We start from the raw sequence: 23143 nt of genomic DNA, 5'->3' as shown, positions 1-23143 counted from the left end.
GGAGAAAGTCTACAAGAATGTTCCCACCAGCGCTGTTCCTAATAGCAAAAACACTGGAAACACCCAGATGCCCATCCACAGGCGGGTGGGCAAATAAACTGGAATATTCACACCATGGAATATTATACTGCAGTAAAACTGAATGAACTTCAGCAGACAACAACACAGATCTATCTCACAAACAATGTTGAATAAAAAAATAAGTTGCAGAAAACTACATACTCTATGGTGCAACTTTTAGAATGTATAATAAAAGCAAAACCAAAAATATGCATGTTTAGACAAACATGCATCAGTAGAAGAAAAATTTAAAGCAAAGGAAAGATAAACACAAATTTGAGAAGAATGGTTATCTCAGGGGAATGCGGAAGGAGGAGGGGGTGGGAAGGAGGAGGGGGTGGGGAGGAGCGTACAGGTACATTCAGGTTATTGGTGGTGTTCCAGTACTTGGGTGGGATAGTGCTGCTATTTCATTTCATTATAGAATAAATACATGAACAATAAATAAGGGGGAAAGAGGGAGTGGGAGAGTGGAGGGCAAGGGGCCAGAGAGTCAGGCAAGAACCAGATCACATGGGGCCTGTGGGATGTGGTGAGGATTTGGTCTTTCCCCTGAGAGCACTGGAAAATCAATGGAGGGTTTTAAGCGGAGGCAAGATGAGGTTAAACTTTTATTTGGAAAAAACATTCTCCAGCAGCTACTCCAAGTGTGGTCCTGAAATCACCAGCATCGTTATCACCTAGGAGCAGATTAGAACCACAGACTCTCAGACCCCATCCCAGCCCTTTTGAACTGGAGTCTGTACTTGAACACCATCCCCCATGTGGTTCGTGTGCAGCTGGAGATGAAGCCTGGGCTCGCTGCTCTGAGGGGAAGGCATTGACGAGGGGCCAGAGGATGCGTGGGAGAGCAGCAGGGAGGCAACTGCAGGGTCTGGGTGGAGATGCCCGTGACAGTGGGGGAGACGGGGAAAATCAGATTCAAGCTACATTTAGGGTGTAAAATCAGCTGGGCTTGTGTTGGGTTGTGTGAGAGTAAGGGCGAGAGCGGGTCAAAAATGATCCTTCGGATACATTGTTGAAGCCAGAGGGGTTTTCTGTAAGATCCTTTCCTGGCTCCCCGTGTCACTCAGGGTATACATGATAATGGCTCCTGTTTACTGAGACGTACTTGGAGCCAGGTATTCTGGGAAGCACTTCATAAGCACCATCCCATTTAATCTCTACAGCGTCCTGTGAAGTAGGAATGGGTCCCACTTGACAGATGAGAAATCTGAGGCTCAGAGAAAGGACAGCCTGCTTGGCACATGTGTTACACATGGCAGAGCTGGGATTTGAATTTGAATCTGACTCCAGAACCTTCACTCTCCACCTTATTACTGTCTCCCCAGCCCCTGTCATGACATTCCAGTCCCTCTCCAACATCAGTCCCATCACTTCCCAGCACATTCCCCAAACACTAGTCAACCTGGATGACTTGCTGGTTGGTGAAAGGTGACACGGTTCTTTGCTAGTCCTCCCATTGCCCGATGGAGTCTAATTTTCCTCCTTTTGTACCTGGGCTGGACTGAGTGACTTGTTTGATAGAATGTGGTGGAGGTGACATTCCTGGACTTTGAGCCTAGGTAATAAGAAGTCTTGCAGCTGCCACTGGGGCCTCTTGAACATTCTTTCTGGGAACCCTGAGTCACTGTGTAGGAAATCCAAGTACCTTGAGATCATCACACTAGAGAACCCAGGTATAGTCATTTAGTCCACCAGCCTTTCCAGCATCTCCACCAAGAAACCAAACACACTAGTGGAGCCACGTTGGACCCTCCAGACCAGAACAGCTGCCAGCTGAATATGTGACTACAGTTGTGCCATGTGGAACAGAAGAATTACCCAGCTGACCCCAGCCCAAAGTCCTGACCTCCACAATTGCATATATAATAACTGGCTGTTATCTGGAGCCACTAAGTCTTGGGGTGGACTGTTAGGCAGCCGTAGATAACAAATGCTGGCTCCAACACACCCCAGCCCCTCCAGTCTCTGCCCCTTAGTTTACTCCATCCTAACACCTGGAAAAGCCTTCTCCCAGATCCTGGACTATCAAGATTATGCTTTCCAAGCAAGTCAAATGCAAAGGAAAAAAATCAGGCTATGTGCTGCACGTCTTCTGTTTGACCCTCCAGATGCACTTTCTGCCCTTCTCGCTACTGCTGTGCCAGGCAGCCTGACCACTACGGAAACACCAATAGGCTCGCTTGCTCTCCGACTTCTGGTTGGGTTTGGTTGATAGGGGGCACCAGCAGGAGATCAGAAGGTGGGAGGAGGGAGAAGTCAGGATGTTTATTCCCTCTCTTCCCCGACACAGTCACTGGGTCAACTGTGTCTCTTTACCAAGGTCAAGGCTCCCAACAGGTGGCCCTCTCCACACCATTCCCTCCCCAGGTTCCCTCCTGCCCCTTGGGCTACTGCACTAGCCTTTATTGCTTTCCCTAAACTCTGCTCTCTGGGTTAGGGCCCCCCCAAAAGCAGAGCTTGAGATAAAAGATTTGAGCACAAGTAGTTTATTTGGGAAGAGATCCCAGGAAACATGGGAAGGGGAGGGCAGAAGTGAGACAGGACGTGAGAGAAGCTAATACATCCAGACAGCTTACCAGACAGGACAACTGGAACTCAGTCCCTCAGGGGAACTCGGAGATGACGAAGAATGTGTCCCAGAGCTAATCCAACTGAGGAGCAAGGAGGCTGCCAGGTTTATCCACCCACTGCCCACTGTCATTGTTGGAGGGCTGCTCCAGGATGTTACGTTCCTGGGGTTTTTAGGTTGCTCAACACAGTGGCTAAGCTTACTTGCACAGTTAGAAAACACCTGCAGGAGAGAGAGAGAAAGGGAGAGAGACAGAGATGCTGACTCAGGTATTAGTAGGAAGCAGCTGTTGCCACGTAGAGGTGACGCTGAGGATATATGGGCAGTGCACTGACAGCTACACCTACCTACTTCTTTGTAAATAATTCCTTTGTAAATAAATAATTTGTAAATTATACAAATTTAGTATTTTTTCAGCTTTACCAAGGTATAATTGACAAATAAAATAGTAAGATTAAAGTGTACGATGGGATGATTTGATATACGTATCCATTTTGAAAGGATTTTTCCCCATTAAGTTAATGAATGCATCCATCACCTTACATATTTACCTCTTTTTGCTGTGAGAACATTTAAGTTCTATTCTCTTAGCAAGCGTCAATTATACAATAATGTTATCAACTATAGCCACCATATTATACATTAGATCCTCAGACTTTATTCATTTTATAACTGAATGTAAATAATCCCTTTATTAAACTCTCCTCAATTACTCAGTTTGAATGTGTCGCCTCGTTCCTGCTGGGACCCTCAGTGATACAGGCTGACCTTGAACTTCTCCACGTCACTACACAGTGGGCCAATGTCTACAGAGTTGGAGGAGGGATGGAGAGAGATACCCTCCCCCAGATTCATTATCCACAAAGTACATCACTCCTGTGTGAAGAGAAGCGAGATCTATTTTCAAACATGCAGGAACTGTAACTCTCACATACCCTTCCTGAAAAATCTAGTTTAAGACCTAATTCCAGTCAACAACAACAACAACCAACATAAAAACAAACAAAAAAAACCCCCACAGAACTAATGAATAAGAATATCCCAATCTGAAACAATCCTGGTAAGGAATATTATCTCCAGTTAAAGAATTAAGTTGTGACAATTACATTGGTAACTTAGTACTACAGCACTAAATGTAATTGTTAAAGTTGTGAAGGGGAAAAGTTACATAATGGAAAAAAATCTGACTTTCAAGGCAGATGTATTAGGGTAACGGTAGTTACTGTAACACACAGAGTGTTACAAATACCTGGCAAATATGCTAGAAGTAGAGTTCTTGTTCATGTAACAATGCTGGGTGGGCAGAAACTCTCCACTCAGTCCTTCTGAATCTACAACATGTGGGTCTCAAGGTTATCCTGGGGGTCATCTTTATTCCAGCCATTCAGGGGGAAGAGAGTATTAAGGAGTGTTGAGGCTTTTGAGAGGCCAGGCTCAGAAGCGGCACACAACTCTTCAGTCCACATTCAATCACCACAACTGGGTCATGTGGCCACACTGAATTGCAGGGGAGACTGGGAAATGCAGTAGTCCAGGCTGGGAAGGAGCGGAGAGCCCGGATGTGGATGAGCATCTAGCAGTCTCTGCTGGAGTGGGAATGCATCTTCCTGAAGGTAGCCCTTTTGCTCCCCTTCCCATAAGACTTGTCATCATCTTCCACGTATCAGAGTCATGGGACCTTGTCTAACCTCACCAGCCAGGTGGATAGTCTTCAAAGGCAGGACACATTCAACTTCTCCACATCTCCAGCCCTGACCCAGGGCCTGCTGGAGAGTAGGAGCTCGTTATATGTTGGTGGAATGATGGAAGGTGAGTAGACAATTCAGATCATTGTTCACAAGCTCCTGAGATATAGGGGAAGCCCTTGCCTGAGCGTGACCTTGTGTCCAGTCCTATGAAGGGCTCAGGCTGCCTTGGGTTCAGGGAGGGCAAGTCAAAGCATAAGGGAAAGGATTTCAAGACATAGGCAAATTAATCCCTCTTAACCCCACACACTCATACAAAATATGCATCACAATAATAGCTCCTGTTTATTGAGTATCTATTAGGTGCTGGTTATTGCAAGAAGGTATGTGCGTGATCTCATCAAATTCTCGCAGCGGCCCTGTGAGGTAAGTGATTAGCTCCGTTCACTGGTGCAGAAACCGAGGCTCAAAGTGGTGAGAGGTGAAGCTGGAGTTTGAGTGTAAATATGCTAGACCTCAGCCTGTGCTCTTGACCTCTGTCAGCATCCCGAAGAAAGCAGGATAGGTTGGGCAGCAACCAGGTCTGGAGGAGCCCTGGGCGGGCAGGCAGGAGCCCTGGGTTTGCATCCCAGCTCCGCATCTGGCTCTGTGTGACTGAGAGTGGGTCACCTCATTTGTTCAGCACATAGTTCCCTAGCTGGCTCTGGACCAGTCACAGGATATGGAGAGAAGAATCCCATTCCCAAGCTGGTTTGCTCACAGTGCAGCAGGGGGGCCAGTGCCATTGGATTGATACAATATGACAAGGGTCATTAAGCATTTCTTCCTCTTTGGCTCTGTTGTCTTCCTCTGAGAAACTGTGAGCAAGGGATTGGGACATCAAGGGTTGCAAACTCAAAGGGTGACAGAGCCAGCATGGAATGCAGACTGGAGTCTCGGCTCCACTGCTTCCAGCTTTGTGACCTGTGACCTAGGCAAGTCTTCTCTGAGCCTCAAATTCCTCATCTGTTGAGTGGGGACACACATTTACATATCGAGCTCATAGGGTAGTGCGTATATATATAACATACCTAGCTCATAGGGTAACCCATATACATATCTAGCATATAGGATAACGTGTGTGTGTGTGCGTGTATATATATATATATATATATATATGTATATATATATATATAAAACTAGCTCATAGGATTATATATATATGATTATATATGATTTATATATAATACAGGATTATGTGTATCTATAAAATATTATATATGTAATATATATACCTTACATATAATATATATAATATATGCCTTATAGATATTGTATATTATATATACACCTTATAGATATTATAGAAATTTTATATATAAATATATTAGCAATGGAAGTGGGGATTGCTCAATGAGGGAGCAGATGCTCCAACTAAATCCTGCCGTGCTGAATGAATTCAGTGTTGCCAGATCCTCCAATTATTCAAGAAAAGCCAAATATTGCCATTTTAATGTTCAAAATGTGTTCAAATAGCTCCTGATTTTAAAAACTTTGTATGAGCTAAAGAAAACATCTGTGGGCCAGATTTTGCCCCTGGCCCTGTGGACTCCATAACAGCTAAGGTCTCTGCTGATTCTCATCTTCTAGGATCTCTGAATAGGAAAGAGGACAATAAGGGAGGGGTTGCCCCCAACTTAAGTTTACAGGATTAGAATCAGATGCACACAACAGAAAGTCCTAAAATAATGGTAGCCAAAACAAGAAAGAAGTCTATTTCTCTGTCATGTGAAAGAAGTCCAAAGGTGGGCAATGCAGGCTGGTATGGCAACTCCATGAAGATGGTTCCTTCCATCTCTCTTTCTGCCATCCCTAGCAAGTGGCCCCCCTTTCCTCATTGTACAGTATGGCTGCTGGAGCACTGGCCATCACATCAGCAGCCCAGAGAGCAGAGTGGAGGAAGACCACTTCTCTTATAAAGATACTTCCTGACTTGCTCACAACACTACTAGTTATATGGTCACATGGCCACACCTAATTGCAAAAGAGACTGGAAAATGCCTTGGAGCTAGGGGGAAAGGTAGCTATCTAAAAAGGGAGATTCTGTTACTAAAGAAAAAGAAGGTAGTAGATATTAGAAGGCAAACAGCCTAGTGTGTGAGGAGGGCGTGTGGCTAGCTGGAGGGGGTGTTACCAGGCAGCTAGCCTCTGCCGCCCACTTCACCTCTTCTGCCTCATGTCTTTGAGTCTCTTTCTGACCAAAAGAAAATTAGAGAACAAGACAAAAAGAGGCCAGCTGAATAGAATAATGACAGCAGCAACTTACCAAGGACCTGCTAGATTCCCGGCCCTGTGCTGAGCCTTGCGTGAACATTCTCTCAGATCATCATGGTCCAGCCTGGGAGCCTCCTGCTCCGGTGGGGAGGGGTCATGCCCTGCCTGTGCCAGCTGGGGTAGAAGAAATCCAGTTGTCCCACAGATGGTTACCCACCAGCCTTTCTGGTTTTAATTCTGCTCTGCACCTCGGCCTGTGGAGATTCCTGGTCCCTCCAACCCCTGAGACTTTCTGAAGATCTTAAATTGTCTTGTGTCCTGATGGCTCCCCGTAAATTGTCAGGTTTCAACCTCTCGGGTTTCTTAAGTCAGTCCCCACTCCCCATCTGCTTTCCAGCTTCCAGAATGTGGTTGACTCCTCTGATCTGCTGTCATCTTCTCACACGGTCTCTTTGTCCCAGCGGACAGGTGTGCATTTTTTTTTTTTTTAATGCCTTTATGTCCTCATACTGGAACTCCAGAGAACAGTGAAGGTAAATCTATCTGTTCAGTCTGCCATGTTTAACTGGCAGCCTCCAGCCTGCATCCTTCACTCGGGCAGCCCTCAGCAGTAGAAGGATTGTATAGCATTCCCACCCACCCCCCTTCTTCCTCACCGGCTCCAGGAGCCCGCGGGACCCTCAGCGCATGGGGTTCTCTTTCTCCCCCTCTGAGGCGGGGCATGCTTATCTCCTGCCTCTACAGCCCCAGACCTGCTTATCAAGGGCGGGGATCTTGCCTCTTTCTTCTTTGCACTTAGACAGGACTGGGCAAGCCCGTGGCAGGTGGCTATGAGTCTCTGGTGTGTCTCATTCCTGAGAAGTCAGGGGTGGGCTTTAATGAGTTAAAATTCAAAGCTGGGGATGTGAGCCAGTCATTTCTAAATTGGAACATCAGAGTAAATCTCCCAAGGGTATATCCCCACTGTGTTTACAATGGAATCCAAAGTCAGCACTCAAGGGGAAAACCTGATAGAGTGCCCTCGTTCTTGTAAACCCCTTAGGAAGGTGCTTGAGGTGGAGAACAGACACACTGCCGCTGGGTGGAATCTGGACACAGCCGGCACCTCCTCCAGGGTATTCTCACCATGTCTTGCTTACGTGCCCACAGGAGATCCTGGTTTGGGTTCAGAAGCCATGTTGTATGAACAATACGCATCCCCAGACCCCAGAATCCCCCCTCAGTGGGTCCTGCGCTCACAATACTCATAAGAGGCACGTGGTCCCCAAGAACTAAGGTGAGCATCCATCCCAGCTGGATGGGCCTGATGAGCTTTCTAGGATGCAGGGGTTCCAGTGCTGAATCCAGGACAGTACCAGGGCAACCTGGATGGCTGGGTTACCGTCAAGAACACCTGTGGCAGCAGGTTTGCTCCTTGTATGCCCTCCTGGGTGTGTACTTGTTGCACATGAGGCTTAAAATGGTTATCTCTGTTTCCCACCCACCCCACCCCCACCTTGCCTAGCAAGGCAGATGGTGGAGTGGTTCAGTGAGTGGACTCTAGAACCGGGATGCCTGGGTCCAAACGCCAGCTCCAACACCAGCTGTGAAGCAAGTCACTCTACCTCTCTCTGCCTCGGTTTCCTCATCTATAAAATGGGAAGAAGAATCTTAAGTTCTACCCCATAGGGTTATTGCAAGGATTAAGCGGGTTAATGGATGTAAAGCACTTAGAATGTATAAGTGGCCCAATTCCTTATCTAAAACTCCGATGTCTCAGGGCCCTCATGCATTTTGGGATTTGGGGAGTTTGGGGGTTTTAGAAAGCACATGCCATATGTTATAGTAAGACGCTAGTGGGGGGGGGATTAAATTAGGAGTTTGGGATTAATATATACACACTACTATATATAAAATAGATAACCAACAAGGACCTACTGTATAGCACAGGGATCTCTACTCAGTATTCTGTAATAACCTAAATGGGAAAAGAATCTGAAGAAGAATGGACATATGTATATGTATAACTGAACAATTTTGCTGTATACCTGAAACTAACACAACATTGTAAAGCAACTATACCCCAATATAAAATTAAAAACTTTAAAAAAAGATACTAGTGGGGGGTCTGGGTTAGCATGCCATAATTAAACACATTAATATTTCTGCAGAGAATAATGTATGCATATTCATACAACTGATCAGGTTGGGTTTTTGCCACTAAATGAGTTTGCGTGCTAAACTTAAATTATTTTGCTCAGACTTTCTGGCTCCCACCAGAAAGAGATGATTGTGGGTGCCCAGGGGCGGCTGAGAAGCTACAGATCCTTCTTGGGCTCCATGATCTCGCCTACCCAGACCAGACTCCCGCCTGGATCCCACGGCAGCTTTGTCAGAAGCATCGTTTGCTCATACCTTCTCCAAGGCTTATCCTCCCCTCCTCCACTGAGGGCCAGCTGTCTTCCCCAGCTCAGACTGGGAAAGGCTCTTGGAGACTTGAATTTACATCCAACACCCCCCCTCCACTGCCGCCATATTGAAAGGAACAGAGACAAATCACTAAGTTGAGGGCCTGGGTAGAGAAAGAAGAAAAGAGAGTCCCCTCTGTCTTTGAAGTTTGTTCAGAGCTGTTGACGCAGAAAGGCTTTGCTCGAAAACTCCATGAACCCAAAAGAGCCTTGGGCACAAAAGCTCTGAGTTGCCCTCAAGAAGAGATTACACAGCAGTTACACCGGATGTGCATTAAGCACTAATAACACAAACCCTTACAGAGGTCTACAATCATCTCCATGGCAGATGCTGCCTCCCTTGCAGGAAAGCGTGGGAAGGGATGCTGGGAAGTTTCCTCAGGTGAGGTGCGTTTTCTCTGAGCCCTCCAGAAAATGTATGTTTGACAGGTGCTCAAGGTATTAGGGAATTAGAGTGACTGAGAGGGGGAGGCGAAGCCCCAGCCCAGCCCAGCCACTAAGAGAGGGCTCACCTGGATGGCTCTGTCCACACCTCACAGGGTTCCCTCCCAGCCCTCACCACTCGGACATTCCTGGCACAGCTACCTCAACATGGGATGTTAATTTGCAGATTCATTTCTTTCGGGATTTGACTGTCTGGGAGGGAGAATTCGTTCCTGCTTCTTGTCAGTGGAGCTTAGGCAATCAAGGACATGGGCCCTTTCCCTAGAGGGAGAGAGATGGGGACGATTAGAGTCAGGCTTCTGAACCAGACCTGCAGGCCCAGCTCCTCACTCTGCCCGTCGGGCATTTCTAAGCCTTATGCCAACTGGAGTCACAGAGGAGTCAGGGTTTCCCTTCCTCTTGTTACCCCCTCCACCATCTGGGGCGCCCCCTCTCCCTCTTGGCCACCTAACTCCCCCTCCACCCCAAAAGGGCCCTGGACTTGGAACAGCTCCCTCTTTTTCACTTCCTAAGAAAGATCCCAAGGAAGAAGACTGGAGTAGGAATTAGGAGACTTCAGTCCAAGTTTCAGCTCTATCCACAACACACTGTGACCTGAAGCTGGCCCCTTGTCCCCTCTGTGCCTCAATTTCCCCATATGTTTCAGGGAGAGATTGAATTTGAGCAGGAGCTGCAAAATCAAATAGCTCTAGAAGCCAGGCAGACTGAGAGCAGGAATCAGGTGAGCTAGAAAATGCCAGCCAGGCTGAAGGGGACAACAGCTACAAAAGTCCAGCTCATCACTGTCACGTAGAAAAGTAAGCCCTGTGTTGCCAGATTTCTGATTTTTCAAGAGAAGATGTATTAGTCAAGATAGGCTGCTGTAACAAAAAATCCCAAAGCACGTGGCCTTAATATTGTAAAGATGTGTTTCCTGTTCCCACCATAGTCCAATGTGGAGGCTCCACACAGCCATGGATGAGCCCTGTTCCTTTCATCCTTGGCTCTGCCATCTCCTAAGGCCTAGGAGTCCCCCCCTGGATCTTCTGCACCCGCCCCACAGACCCAGAAAAGAGTGTGGAGGATTGGGAGGGAGGTTTCAGGAACCGGGCAGGAAGTGGTACATATTACTTCTGCCCACATTCCACTGGCTAGAATGTAATCACATGATCCTCATAACCGCAAGGGAGGCTGGGAAACAGAGTCTTTCTCTGTGCAGGGAAGAACAGGGTATGGGTTTGGAGAAAGGTAGACATTTGGTGAAAGTCTCTGCCACAAGGTGAAAATCTAGATTTTATGTGAAACCTAATTTTTAAATATTGACAAGTAGTTAAAAAAAATTTTAAGATATTATGTGGATTAAACAAAGCCTTCTTTTTTTTTTTTTCCCACATTTCAAGCCAGGTCTCTTTTTTTTTTTTTTTTTAAGCTTATTTATTTATTTATTTATTCATTTACTGATTAATTGATTGCTGTGTTGGGTCTTCGTTTCTGTGCGAGGGCTTTCTCTAGTTGCGGCGAGCGGGGGCCACTCTTCATCGTGGTGCGTGGGCCTCTCACTATCGCGGCCTCTCTTATTGCGGAGCACAGGCTCCAGACGCACAGGCTCAGTAATTGTGGCTCATGGGCCTAGTTGCTCCGCGGCATGTGGGATCTTCCCAGACCAGGGCTCGAACCCGTGTCCCCTGCATTGGCAGGCAGATTCTCAACCACTGCGCCACCAGGGAAGCCCCACAAAGCCTTCTTATGAACTGTATAGCCCACATGCTATGTCTGTGACCACTAGGTTAGAGGGTCTCATCTTGCCCAAATGAGCTATGATTCTACAGGGATGGGCCATTGATTGGTGAGATGGCTGTTTTCATTTACTCACTCACACGTTCACACAGTCATTCAACAAACGTCTATTGAAATCCTACTTCATGCCAGACCTTGTGATAGGCAGTGAGGATACAAGAACAACAACAACAACAAAAAACCCATTCCTTCCCTTGAGGAGTTCACAGTTGTTTCTACCCCTGGGTAGAAAATAGTGTTCAATTTTTAAAATGTAATTTTAGACTCATTTGCCATAGTGCTACATTTTAACAGAGGAGCATTCCTTAACAAGAAAAAAATGACTTCCTGGGGGGAATTCTAGGTTAAGGACTAATAGGGAGACCAGTAAGCAGAGCCAGGAGCCCTGATTGGAATATCCCCTCCAAGCTTTACCATTCAGCATATGGGTGGGCTCAAGTAAGTGGTTTGTCCTGGCTGAGCCTCAGTCTCCACCTCCGTGAAATGGGGATGGTAGTACCTATTTTTCAGGGCATCGGGGAAACAAGAGAAGCAGGTAGCAAAGCTGAGCTTGGTGCCTGGCACACAGTAGATACATTACCCCTTGTTCCCCAGTGGCCACTGTGGTGAGCCAGGGGTGACTGCTTTGGGATGGTCAGTGTCCCAGCATCTCCCTTAATTCCCAGCCAGCGTTTACTGGGTGTGACCCTGGGCCAGGCCCTGTGCTGGGTGCTGGGGACACTTGGTGAGAAAGGGCTGGCCCACCGAGAGGAATTCATAATCCAGAAGCAGCCGCCTTCTGACCTCTGTGGGTGTGAGGCTCACCCATGACAGAGGTGTACCCTTCATCCCCTCAAATCAAGAGGCAGGTGGGAGGGCAGAATATATGCTCAGTCCAGAGTTACTTTACCATAACAAGCAGGTTGGTCATCTTGGTTGACATCAGCCAAGAAGAAGCATCAGCAGAAGCCTTGGAAGGACCCTCAAGGGACTGGGGTGGGGATGGGGGCTTGAGACGGGCTCAGGCTGGAGAGAGAAAGAAAGGGTTCTGCTTAGGCCCTGGTTCACAAAGAGAGCCCTGCACAGACTTTGAAAACAAACCTATGCTTACCAAAGGGGAAACATGGAGGGAGGGATAAATCAGGAGTTTGGGATTAACATATACACACTACTATATATAAAATAGATAATCAACAAGGACCTACTGTATAGCACAGGGAACTCTACTCAATATTCTCTAATAATCTATATGAAAAAAGAATCTGAAAAAGAATGGATATATGTATAACTGAATCACTTAGCTGTACCCCTGAAACTAACACAACACTGTAAATCAACTATACTCCAATATAAAATAAAAATTAAATTCAAACACGCAAAAACCAAAGAGGGCCCTGCAACTTGGTGCTGTCTCCAGGGCCAGAAAACTTCTTCTAATCTAACGCTGTCTAAGGTCCTCCAGCCAGCCCTGTGGTGGGGAGGGGAGGTCATAAGGCTCATTTTAGAAATGAGGACATGGAACGAAGCATAGAGACACGATTCCAACTTGCCCAAAGCTACACGGCTGCTAAGAAGTGGCCGGGAGATTCAAACCCAGGTTCACACTCTTTTCTATGCTTCACAACCGTGGTGCCGGGGAGAGAGATTTCGGCTCTAGGACTCAGATGACCTCCTCTGGGGGCTCCTGATCAGCCGTCCAGGATGGAGGAAGGGAAGCTGGCCAGCTCGGGCTCTGAAGGGGTCTGGCAGGAAACACAGTTCTATGTCCAAGGCCTGCAGGCTGTCTGGGAAGCTGGAGTTCCTCCCTCCCTCTCTCCCTTCCTTCCTTCCTTCCTGGTTGATTCCCAACTCCGGCAGTTATTGTCTGGGTGAACTTGGCAGGTCACTTTAGCCTTTGGAGTCACTGGTTGTACTATATACCTGGCTCTGCTCCAAGTATACGGAGGGGACAGGGTAAGCTAGACAGACAGACATGGCCTCCAGCCTCATGGGGCAGCTCACCTATTTTGGAGGCCTCCTGGATGAAGTGATGCTGGAACAGAGATTGACAAGATGAGAAGCTGTAACCCACATGCAACAGCGGTAGGCGGAGCAGAGGCTCCATTCTGGGAAGAGGCAGAAGTGGATTTACCAGGCTTACCATGAAGCTACAAAGCTTAAGCTCCAGAGCCCCTCACTTGCCAGACACCTTCCAGTGACCTGGGGGAGGGGCCCAAGCAAGGCACACTCTGGATCACATGGTGTTGTAGAGTTTGCCAAAGTAAGCTAATCTAACTGCAGCTGAATAAGAATGCTGACTCTTTTCTCTTTGACTTCCCCCTCGGTCATACTTCCCCTCATTTGGGGTGTTGCTGGCACGGCGGTGGTATTTTTGAGGAGCTAGCAGCTAAGGGGAAGTTGTCATGGAATACCGCATCGATGAAAATAACAAAACTCAAAATACATCATTGCTAAGAGGACATTGGCAACAAACTGATTAATAGACGGCACCTTATTCAAAGGATTTTTAAGATTAATGATCAAGGAAACATGAAAAGTCCTGAAATCTTACACCTCCTCTATGAAAGAAACTTGATAGATGTTTTTCTAAATTTGACAACAATCCTAAAATTTTATGACCTCACCCATAATGAGTTGTGAAGTTGAAAGAAACTTTTCTAAACTATCAACAATTAAAACAAACAACCAAACAAACAAAAACAACCAAACAAAAAAACCTTTTGGTTAACTGTGCTAGAGAAAAGGCTAAATTATCTTCTTATTTTCTCTAAAGAAAATGACATTGGGACTTCCCTGGCGGCACAGTGGTTAAGAATCCGCCTGCCAAGGCAGGGGACATGGGTTCGAGCCCTGGTCCGGGAAGATCCCACATGCCGCGGAGCAACTAAGCCCGTGCGCCACAACTACTGAGCCTGCGCTCTGGAGCCCGCGAGCCACAAGTACTGAAGCCCGCGCGCCTAGAGCCCGTGCTCCGCAGCAGGAGAAGCCACTGCAATGAGAAGCCAGCACACTGCGACAAAGAGTAGCCCCCGCTCGCCACAACTAGAGAAAGCCCATGTGTAGCGATGAAGACCCAAACATAGCCAAAAATAAATAAGTAAATAAATTTTAAAAAAAGAAAAGAAAATGACATTACAAAATCAATGCCATATGAAGAGGTTATCCTAAAAGTATAGACCCAAAAGGTAGGAATTAAAATGTTATAGAGGTGTATCAGGTGATAAATGTGAATATTATGTTATTTTTCTAGATATTGTCTAGTGTTCATCAGCTTTTAAAAATTTGTTGTGGTTTTTCATCACAAATTTTGCCATATTTAGGTACACTTACGTTATCATCTGCTTATTATTTTTATTTAATTAATTTCATTAAACAAATATTTACCAATTATCTACTTGTCTAGGCACTGTTGAGGTTTGGGAGATAACAGATGTGAACAAATAAGAAAAAACTCCTTGCCCTCAAGGAGCGCATGTCTAAAATTTATTTTAAACAGATACCTGATATCATCTCAATCAACTGAAAAACCAATATCACTTGAAAAAGATGACGATTTATTTATTATTTTTAAAATTTTATCTTATTGACATATGGTTGATTTACAATGTTGTGTTAATTTCTGCTGTACAGCAAAGTGATTCAGTTATACATATATGTACATTCTTTTTCATATTCTTTTCCATTATGGTTTATCATAGGATATTGAATATAGTTAGTTCCCTGTGCTATATAGTTGGACCTTGTTGTTTATCCACTCTATGTATAATAATTTGCATCTGCTAATCCCAAACTCCCATTCCATCCCTCCCCCACCCCCTCTCACCCTTGGCAACCACAAATCTATTGTAGTCTTTATGTGTGTCTCTATTGTGTGTCTCTATGTCTGTGAGTCTGTTTCTGTTGAAAAAGATTTAAAAAATGAAAATAGTAAAAGCAAAACAATGCTGGCCTCACACACACACACAAAATTCGCTGTGGTTTTGTTTCTGGTTCTAAATACTCACATTCTTATCTGATTTTTTGTTCTCTTTTCCTTAAAGAAGGTCTCCCAGCTTTATAAGTTTCAGGTCCACAAAACCTGGATGCACTTCTTTGGAGTGGATATGGCATGTGCAAAGGCCCAGAGGTAGTGGGGTGGGAGCTTGGCTGTGATCAAGGAATAGAATCACACAGAGGACAGACACAGGAGGAGGGAAGGGTATTGCCCGTAATCCTGAAATGGCCTCTCACTGGCTGTGGCCAAAGAGGGGATGGAACCTTCGGAGCCTTATCCAGAGAGACCAAGGCCAAAGACAGGACCTCATAAGTCATTTCCTCCACCTCCCACCAGTGCAGGAATCATCTCCCTGACAGCTGCCCACCGAGCCTTAGCTCTGCACACTTCCTGGCTTGGGGAGCTCACTTCCTCCCCCAAATCTGATACTATCATAGGTCAAAACTCTGGTGGTGGGTTCTACCTTCAAGCTGACCACTGTCTGTGGTTCCTTCTTGGGTCATCATCTTCCCTAGGGTCCCCAGAAATAATTGGTTGCTTCTTCCCATCTCATTATAGCTCTGCAGACACGTGAGGCCAGTGCTCATGTTTGTCTCTGCCCAGGATTACCTGGCTTCCTTCAAAGATTCCTCTTATGACTTGCCTTCCAAAGCCTTCCTCATCCATTATGATTTCTATCCACACATACATATGTGATGACAACGATGATGATGACAACGATGATGATGATAGCTGACACACCTTGAGTGCCTACTGTGTACTAGGCTCTGGGCTGGGTGCTGTTTATGCTTAATCTTTACGGCAATCCTGGGAAATAGATACAGCTATGAAGCCCATTTTACAGATGAGGAAACTGAGGCTCAAAGAAATTAAATAACCTTTCTAGGTTACACAACAGATAGGTGGCGTAATCGGACTCTCTGACTTTAGAGCTCATGCTTTTAATCACCACATGAAGTGGCTGGAAGTAGGGAATTCCAATCTGTGTATATAGGAATAATATTGTTTTTTGTCTATAATCAATGTAGGTCGTTTCATCAGGAAGTTATGCCAGTTATAATTGTATATGTGTCTAGTATCTAAACTTTAAAATGCACAATTCAAAACTTGACAGAATTGAAGGGAGAAATAGAATCTACAATAACAGCTGAAGATTTAAAAAAAATTTTTTAAATTGTAATGGTAAAATACACATAACATAAAATTTACCCTATTAATCATTTTAAGTGTATAATTTTGCCGTGTTATATATATTTACATTTTGTCCAACTGATCGCCAAAGCTTTTTCATCTTGTAGAACAGAAACACTACCCATCAAACAACTCCCCATTCCCCCTCCCCTCAGACCCTGGCCACCACCCTTCTACTTTCTCTCTTTTTCTTTTTTACATATATATATATATATATATATACACATACATATATATGCTTGCATATATTTTATTTTATTGAAGTATAGTTGATTTACAATGTTGTGTTCATTTCTGCTGTACAGCAAAATGATTCAATTATACTTATATATACGTTATTTTTCATATTCTTTTCCATTATGGTTTATCAAAGGATATTGTATATAGTCCCCTGTGAAATACAGTAGGACCTTGTCATTTATCCATCTTATATGTAACAGTTTGCATCTGCTAATCCCACCCTTCTGCTTTCTATCTCCATGAATCTGACCACTCTAGGGACCTCATGTAAGTAGAATCATATAGTTCTCGTCTTTTTGTGACTGGCTTGTTTCACTTAGCATGATGTCTTCAAGATTCATCCATGTTGTAGCAAGTGTCAGAATTTCCTTTCTTTTTTTAAAATTAACTTATTTATTTATTTAATTTTGGCTGTGTTGGGTCTTTGTTGCTGCGCGCAGGCTTTCTCTAGTTGCGGCGAGCGGGGGCTACTCTTTGTTGCGGTGTGCAGGCTTCTCATTGCGGTGGCTTCTCTTGTTGCAGAGCACAGGCTCCAGGGTGGGAAGGCTTCAGTAGTCGTGGCGCACAGGCTTAGTTGCTCCACAACATGTGGGATCTTCCCGGACCAGGGATCAAACCCGTGTCCCCTGAATTGGCAGGCGGATTCTTAACCACTGTGCCACCAGGGAAGTTCTCCTTTCTTTTTAAGGCTAATAATATTCCATTGTATGTATATACACATTTTGTTTATTCATTCATGTATCAGTGGACATTTGGGTTGCTTCCACCTTTTGGCTATTGTGAATAATGTCGCTAAGAACATGTGTGTACAAATGTCAATAGCTGTTTCTCAGTCAATGAGAAGTCAACTAGTAACAAACCAAATCAGTAAAAACCCAATGATCTAAATAATACCAGCAACCACCTTGAGCTATTTGACATTTATAGTTCACTATACCCAACAACTTCTCTTCAAGTGCATGTGGCACCTTCACCAGGACAGACTTATGCTCTGCCTTGAGCTAGTCTCTCTATATTTCAAAATACTGAAATCTTACAGTGTCTTCTCTGATCACAGTGGAATGGAATTATATATTAATAACACTATATCTAAATAAACAGATATTTTGAAATGTATTTATACATTTATAAATAACTCAGGCATCCAAGAAGAAATCATGAAGAAAATTAGAAAATATTTCAAACTAAGTGAAAATGAAAATACAGTATATCATCATTTGTGGGATGCATCTAAAGCAGTGTCTAGGGGAACTTTTAACTTTCAGTGCTTATATTGGGAAAGAAGAAAGGTCTTATACTCTGGCCTTTATGGAGAGTGTCTCAAATGTCTTAGAATAAATCTCTCTTGTTTGAACCAGAGTGGTTTCTTTTGTTTCCAAGTAAGAGTCTCGGTTGATCAAGTAATTAGTACCAGGAGTAGGGTCTGTGATGATTAATTTTATGTGTCCACTTGGCTGGGCTCTGGTGCCCAGTTGTTTGTTCAAGTATAGATGTTTCTGTGAAGGTGTTTTAAAGATGTGATTAACATTTACAACCAGTTGGCTTTAAGAAAAGGATGTTACCCTCTGTAATGTAGATGGGCCTCCTCCAGTGAGCTGAAGGCCTTAAGTGCAAGAACTGAGTTTTCCCAGAGAAGAAGGAATTCTGCTCCAAGACTGCAACATAGATCTCTCTCTCTCTCTCCCTGCCTCCCTCCTTCCGTCTCTCTCTCTCCATATATTATATAGATGTGCATGTGTGTGTTTATGTGTGTCTTAGTGAGCCAGCTAAGATGTGTAATACTTACTGATCACCAAGTCCTATTAGCATGATATCCTCCATAAATTGGACCAGCGTGGTACTTGTGAGATGGTCACGCAGAGCTGGAAGTCTGTCCTCATCTTCTGCCATCAAATGTGAGAAGCAGGAAGTTAAGTGTCCAGTCACAGACAGTGTGACACATGCCATGCTGGGGGACCCACAGGGGTGGCGAGAGAACAGAGGGGCCCTGCGCCAGCCCAAATGCCCGAGAGTACTTCCCAGGGGAAGGGACGTTTCCACTGAGACCTGTTGGCTGAACCAGAGTTAGCCAGTTTGAAAGAGTTACAGGAAGAGATGGGAAGTGACATTCCAGGCAGAGGGGACAGTAAGTGCAAATGCCTGAAAAGAGGGAAAGCCTGGGGCTTTCGGGGGACCATAAGAGGTTTAATGTGGCTAGATGGTAGGATGCAAGCAGGGGTTGGCCTGGGTGGTGGTGAGGAGTGGGGATGGCTAGCAGGTGTCTGCTTCTCTCCCTTGATGTTGTCATATGAACCTCGTCTTATGTCAGGAAGCATTCTTCTACCGCAGGACTTCTAAGGGCTGCACTGTATTAATCCCTTGTACGTTCTGTTGCATAGTAATCAGTCCCCCAGTGTTGACCATTTAAATTCTTTCTAGTTTTCCCCTATTATAAACAATGCTGTGATGAACATCTTTGTCCATACATCTTAGTGCACATGTATTATTATCTCCATATAGTAAAGATGGAAGTTGTGGGAGCTGCCCAGGGCCCAGGCTTGAATGCTGCCTTGGAGAGGCCTGAGTCACATTTGTTTGCCAAGCCAGTTCTGGGGCCTCTTGGGCAGCCCTTTGTTGGGGGTCTGCTTAAGGGGCCATAAACAGGGAGATGTTGGGAGAAGGCTTCAGGGAATGATAAAAAGCCCTGACCATGATCTCTGGCTGCCCAGGCTAGATAAAGACTAGGGAGGAGACCCAGATCCTGGGCCCTACATGTCCTGTAAGCTGCATGTTTGTTCAGCCTGCTGGGTGCACCAGCTCCCGGCCCCTTCCAAGAAGACAACAAAAGTACTTAAAGTGCAGGTCTGAAAAGTTGGGGTGCTATATGTGGGTTCAAACCCTTCACTCCTCAGGGAGAAGATCAGGGTTTTGAGTTCCTTTCCACTTGTGGGACACCGTGCCAGGGATGGGGTTTATGGCGAGATTGTGTCTCAGCCTCGCCTACCTGCTTCCGTGTGAGTTTTTTCTCATTCTCTCGATGCGTAGGGGTCACTCAGCTAGTTTTGGAGGGTTTTTTTTCAGAGGAAACTCTTCCATATGTATCTGGAGATTCCGTGAGTCCGTGGGAGGAGGTGAGTTCAGCAGCCTCCTGCGTTGCCATCTTGAACAGGAACTACAACAAAAGTACTTCAGACTGAGCATGGACCTCACAGATGAGCCTGGGTTCAAATCACAGCTCTACCGCAAAAGAGCTGAGTGACTTTGGGCCACTTACTCAAAACCTCTGACCCTCGTCCTCGTCTGTACAGTGGGGAAAATAACCTACCAAGGGTGCTGTGAAAGTTAAATGAGATTACCAAGTACTTGGTCCATAGGCCATGCTCTCAATAAATGATGGTGTATATTTTCATTGTCATCTTGGGTTTCCATCCTTTTAAAAAATATATTATAACAGCTTTATTGAGATAAAATTCACATGCTATACAATTTACCCATTTAAATTATAAATTTATATAATTTATAAATTTAAATTATAGAATTCAATGGCTTTTACTATATTCATCACAAACAATTTTTGAACTTTTTCATCATTCCCCTCAAAACCCCTGTACCCATTAGTAGTCATTCCCTAGCACCCCCCTCCCCCTGCTAATTTCCTGCCCCTCCTGGCCCAAGGCAACCACCAATTTATTTTCTGTCTCTATGGATTTGCCTATTCTGGACAGTTCATATAAATGGAATCATGCAAAATGGAAATCACACAAAGTCTTTTGTGGCTGGCCTGTTTCACTGAGCATAATGCTTTCAAGGTCCATCCACAGTGTAGCATACATCAGTACTTGATTCCTGTTTATTGCCAGATAAGAGTCCACTGTGTGAATAGACCATATTTAATATGTCCATGCATCAGTTGATGGGCATTTAGGTTGTTTCCACCTTTTGGCTCTTGTGAATAATGCTGCTATGAACATTTGTGAGTGGACATATGTTTTCATTTCTCTTGGGTACAGACCTAGAAGTGGAATTGCTGGGTCATATGGTAACTCTATTTTTAATCTTTTGAGGAACTGCCAGAGTGTTTTACAAAGTAGCTGCACCATTTTACTTTCCCACCAGCAGTGTACAAGTGTTCTCATTTCTCCACACCCTGACTAACACTTGTTATTGTCTGTCTTGTTGATTATAGCCACCCTAGTGGGTGTGTAGAAGTATCTCACTGTAGTTTTGATCTGCATTTTCTGGCTGGCTATAGTCTCATTTTTTTCAATGGCATCCCCTTCATGTCCAGGGACAGATAAATCCTGGGACACCCCTTTCCTAATATGGAAACACTAACTTGTCCCAAAGAAAGAAAAGAATCTTATATGTCTGTTATTAACCCACAACATTTCTTAAAGTGACTCTTCCATAACTCAATTGACTATTTCCCAGTTTGGGGGCATTGGGAAGTTTCTAATTTTCTTCTATTATCTTTAATAATTATAAATTACTGGCTGTCACACAGAAGGTGCCCATGATAAGGGAACAAAAGCAGGATAGAAAACACTCAGTTTAGTCATCTAAGCTGAAAACAAATGTTTGTTAATCCATCCAAATGTGCTTAAAGCACCATCCTAGTGCCAAGCCTTGTGCTAGCTTACTTATGAACAAAGTCTGGAAAGATATAGCAGAAATAAAAATACTAATAGGGGTAGGGGATTAAGAGGTACAAACTATCAGGTATAAAATAAGCTACACGGTTATACTGTACAATATGGGAAATATAGCCAATATTTTACAGTAACTATAAATGGAGTATAACCTTCAAAAATTCTGAATCACTATATTATACACTTGTAACATAAAATATTGTACAGCAACTATTCATTTAAAAAAACTATTGGGCTTCCCTGGTGGCGCAGTGGTTAGGAGTCCACCTGCCAATGCAGGGGACATGGGTTTGAGCCCTGGTCTGGGAAGATCCCACGTGCTGCGGAGCGGTTGAGCCCGTGTGCCACAACTACTGAGGCTGCGCTCCAGAGCCCTCGAGCCACAACTCCTGAGGCCCGGGCGCCTAGAGCCTGTGCTCTGCAACAAAAGAAGCCACTGCAATGAGAAGCCCGTGCATGGCAACGAAGAGTAGCTCCCGCTCACCGCAACTAGAGAAAGCCCGCGCACAGCAACAAAGACCCAACGCAGCCAAAAATAAATTTAAAAAAAAACCAAAAAACTCTTAATTAAAAAGAAAGAAAATATGGGGCTTCCCTGGTGGCGCAGTGGTTGAGAATCTGCCTGCCAATGCAGGGAACACGGGTTCGAGCCCTGGTCTGGGAGGATCCCACATACTGCGGAGCAGCTAGGCCTGTGAGCCACAACTACTGAGCCTGCGCGTCTGGAGCCTGTGCTCCCAACAAGAGAGGCCGCGATAGTGAGAGGCCCGCGCACCGCGATGAAGAGTGGTCCCCGCTTGCCGCAACTGGAGAAAGCCCTCGCACAGAAACGAAGACCCAACACGGCCGGAAATAAATAAATAAATAAATTTTAAAAAAAAGAAAGAAAGAAAATACTACTTGTGTTGGGGGTGATGGGTTTCTAGGTGACAGGTGTCCTACCCTTCCCCACCTCTATTTCCCAAACTAGACCATTGTTATATTACCTTTGCGATGATAAAACCAAGGGAAAGAAGAAAAAGACAACTGATCTAAGGATGATGGGAGAAACATTTCTTGAGCCAGACCCTCAAAGTTATTATTTCGTGGAATCTCCACACAACCCCTGGGAGGTTATTAATAATAATAATAATGATGGCCAATATTATGGTACTTTCTGTGTGTCTGGCACTGTTCCACCAGTGAGGGACCATTACTGTCCCCATTTTACAGATGAGGAAACTGAGACTAGGCAAGGAGCTGCCCTTCCACTTTGGTGCTGTCTTTCCACATCACATACATGTGCAAAGCTGCACATAAACTCGGGCTCACACTCAAGTCTACATCTGCACCCTCGGATAGGAGCACACATACCGCAGCCAGATACACATATGCACTCACACACAGGACTGCTTATATCCACAGGCATGTGCATGGGAACACACTGTACACGTGGGCTCACGTGCCTGTATATATATATATATATGCTCATGTGCACACAGGCCATACACTTCTGGACATACATCTGTCTAAGAGTGGGGAAAGGAGTGCAGATAAAGGGGCCAAAGTCCAACTCTTGCCTCCTCCCCCCATCCTCAAAGTGCCATCTGCTGCTGGCAGGTGTGTACAGGAGGGGGTGGGGCATGGACAGGTGGCTCTAGGCTCAAAGGGTAGAGATGACCTTGCACTAGAAACCCAGGGCCACCAACTAACTTCTAAATGGGGCAACAGCAGCTAAGGGGCCTCCCCTGATGGACAAACCCCCCAGCCAGAGGGCCTGAACTGAGGGCCTGAAGCATGCCCAACACTGTGCCAGGGGCTCCAGGGGCTGTACAAAAGACGGCATGATCCGGGTCCTCCAGGGCTCCCCAGGGCATCGAGAAGATAAGATT

General features: G+C 45.1%; 1 protein-coding gene across 6 annotated transcripts in view; it reads right to left on the bottom strand.

Annotated features, from left to right (window-relative positions):
- Window positions 1–23143, bottom strand: part of ADA (adenosine deaminase) — a 108863-nt gene that overhangs the window by 28831 nt on the left and 56889 nt on the right. For 3 of the 6 annotated variants that reach the window (XM_036824883.1, XM_036824884.1, XM_036824885.1), the window contains exons 2-5: window positions 19628–19795; window positions 18431–18527; window positions 12130–12245; window positions 2643–2857 (exon numbers count right to left, since the gene is read on the bottom strand). The gene's annotated coding sequence lies outside the window, so the exon portion shown is untranslated. Of the gene's footprint in view, window positions 1–2642; window positions 2858–12129; window positions 12246–13220; window positions 13313–18430; window positions 18528–19627; window positions 19796–23143 lie in introns of those variants that run through there. The other 3 variants (XM_036824886.1, XM_036824887.1, XM_036824889.1) reach the window with 3 other exon arrangements.

Source organism: Balaenoptera musculus, chromosome 15 (assembly GCF_009873245.2).
Source record: "Balaenoptera musculus isolate JJ_BM4_2016_0621 chromosome 15, mBalMus1.pri.v3, whole genome shotgun sequence".
Lineage (NCBI taxonomy): Eukaryota > Metazoa > Chordata > Mammalia > Artiodactyla > Balaenopteridae > Balaenoptera > Balaenoptera musculus.
This window is presented reverse-complemented; position numbering and strand designations above follow the sequence as displayed.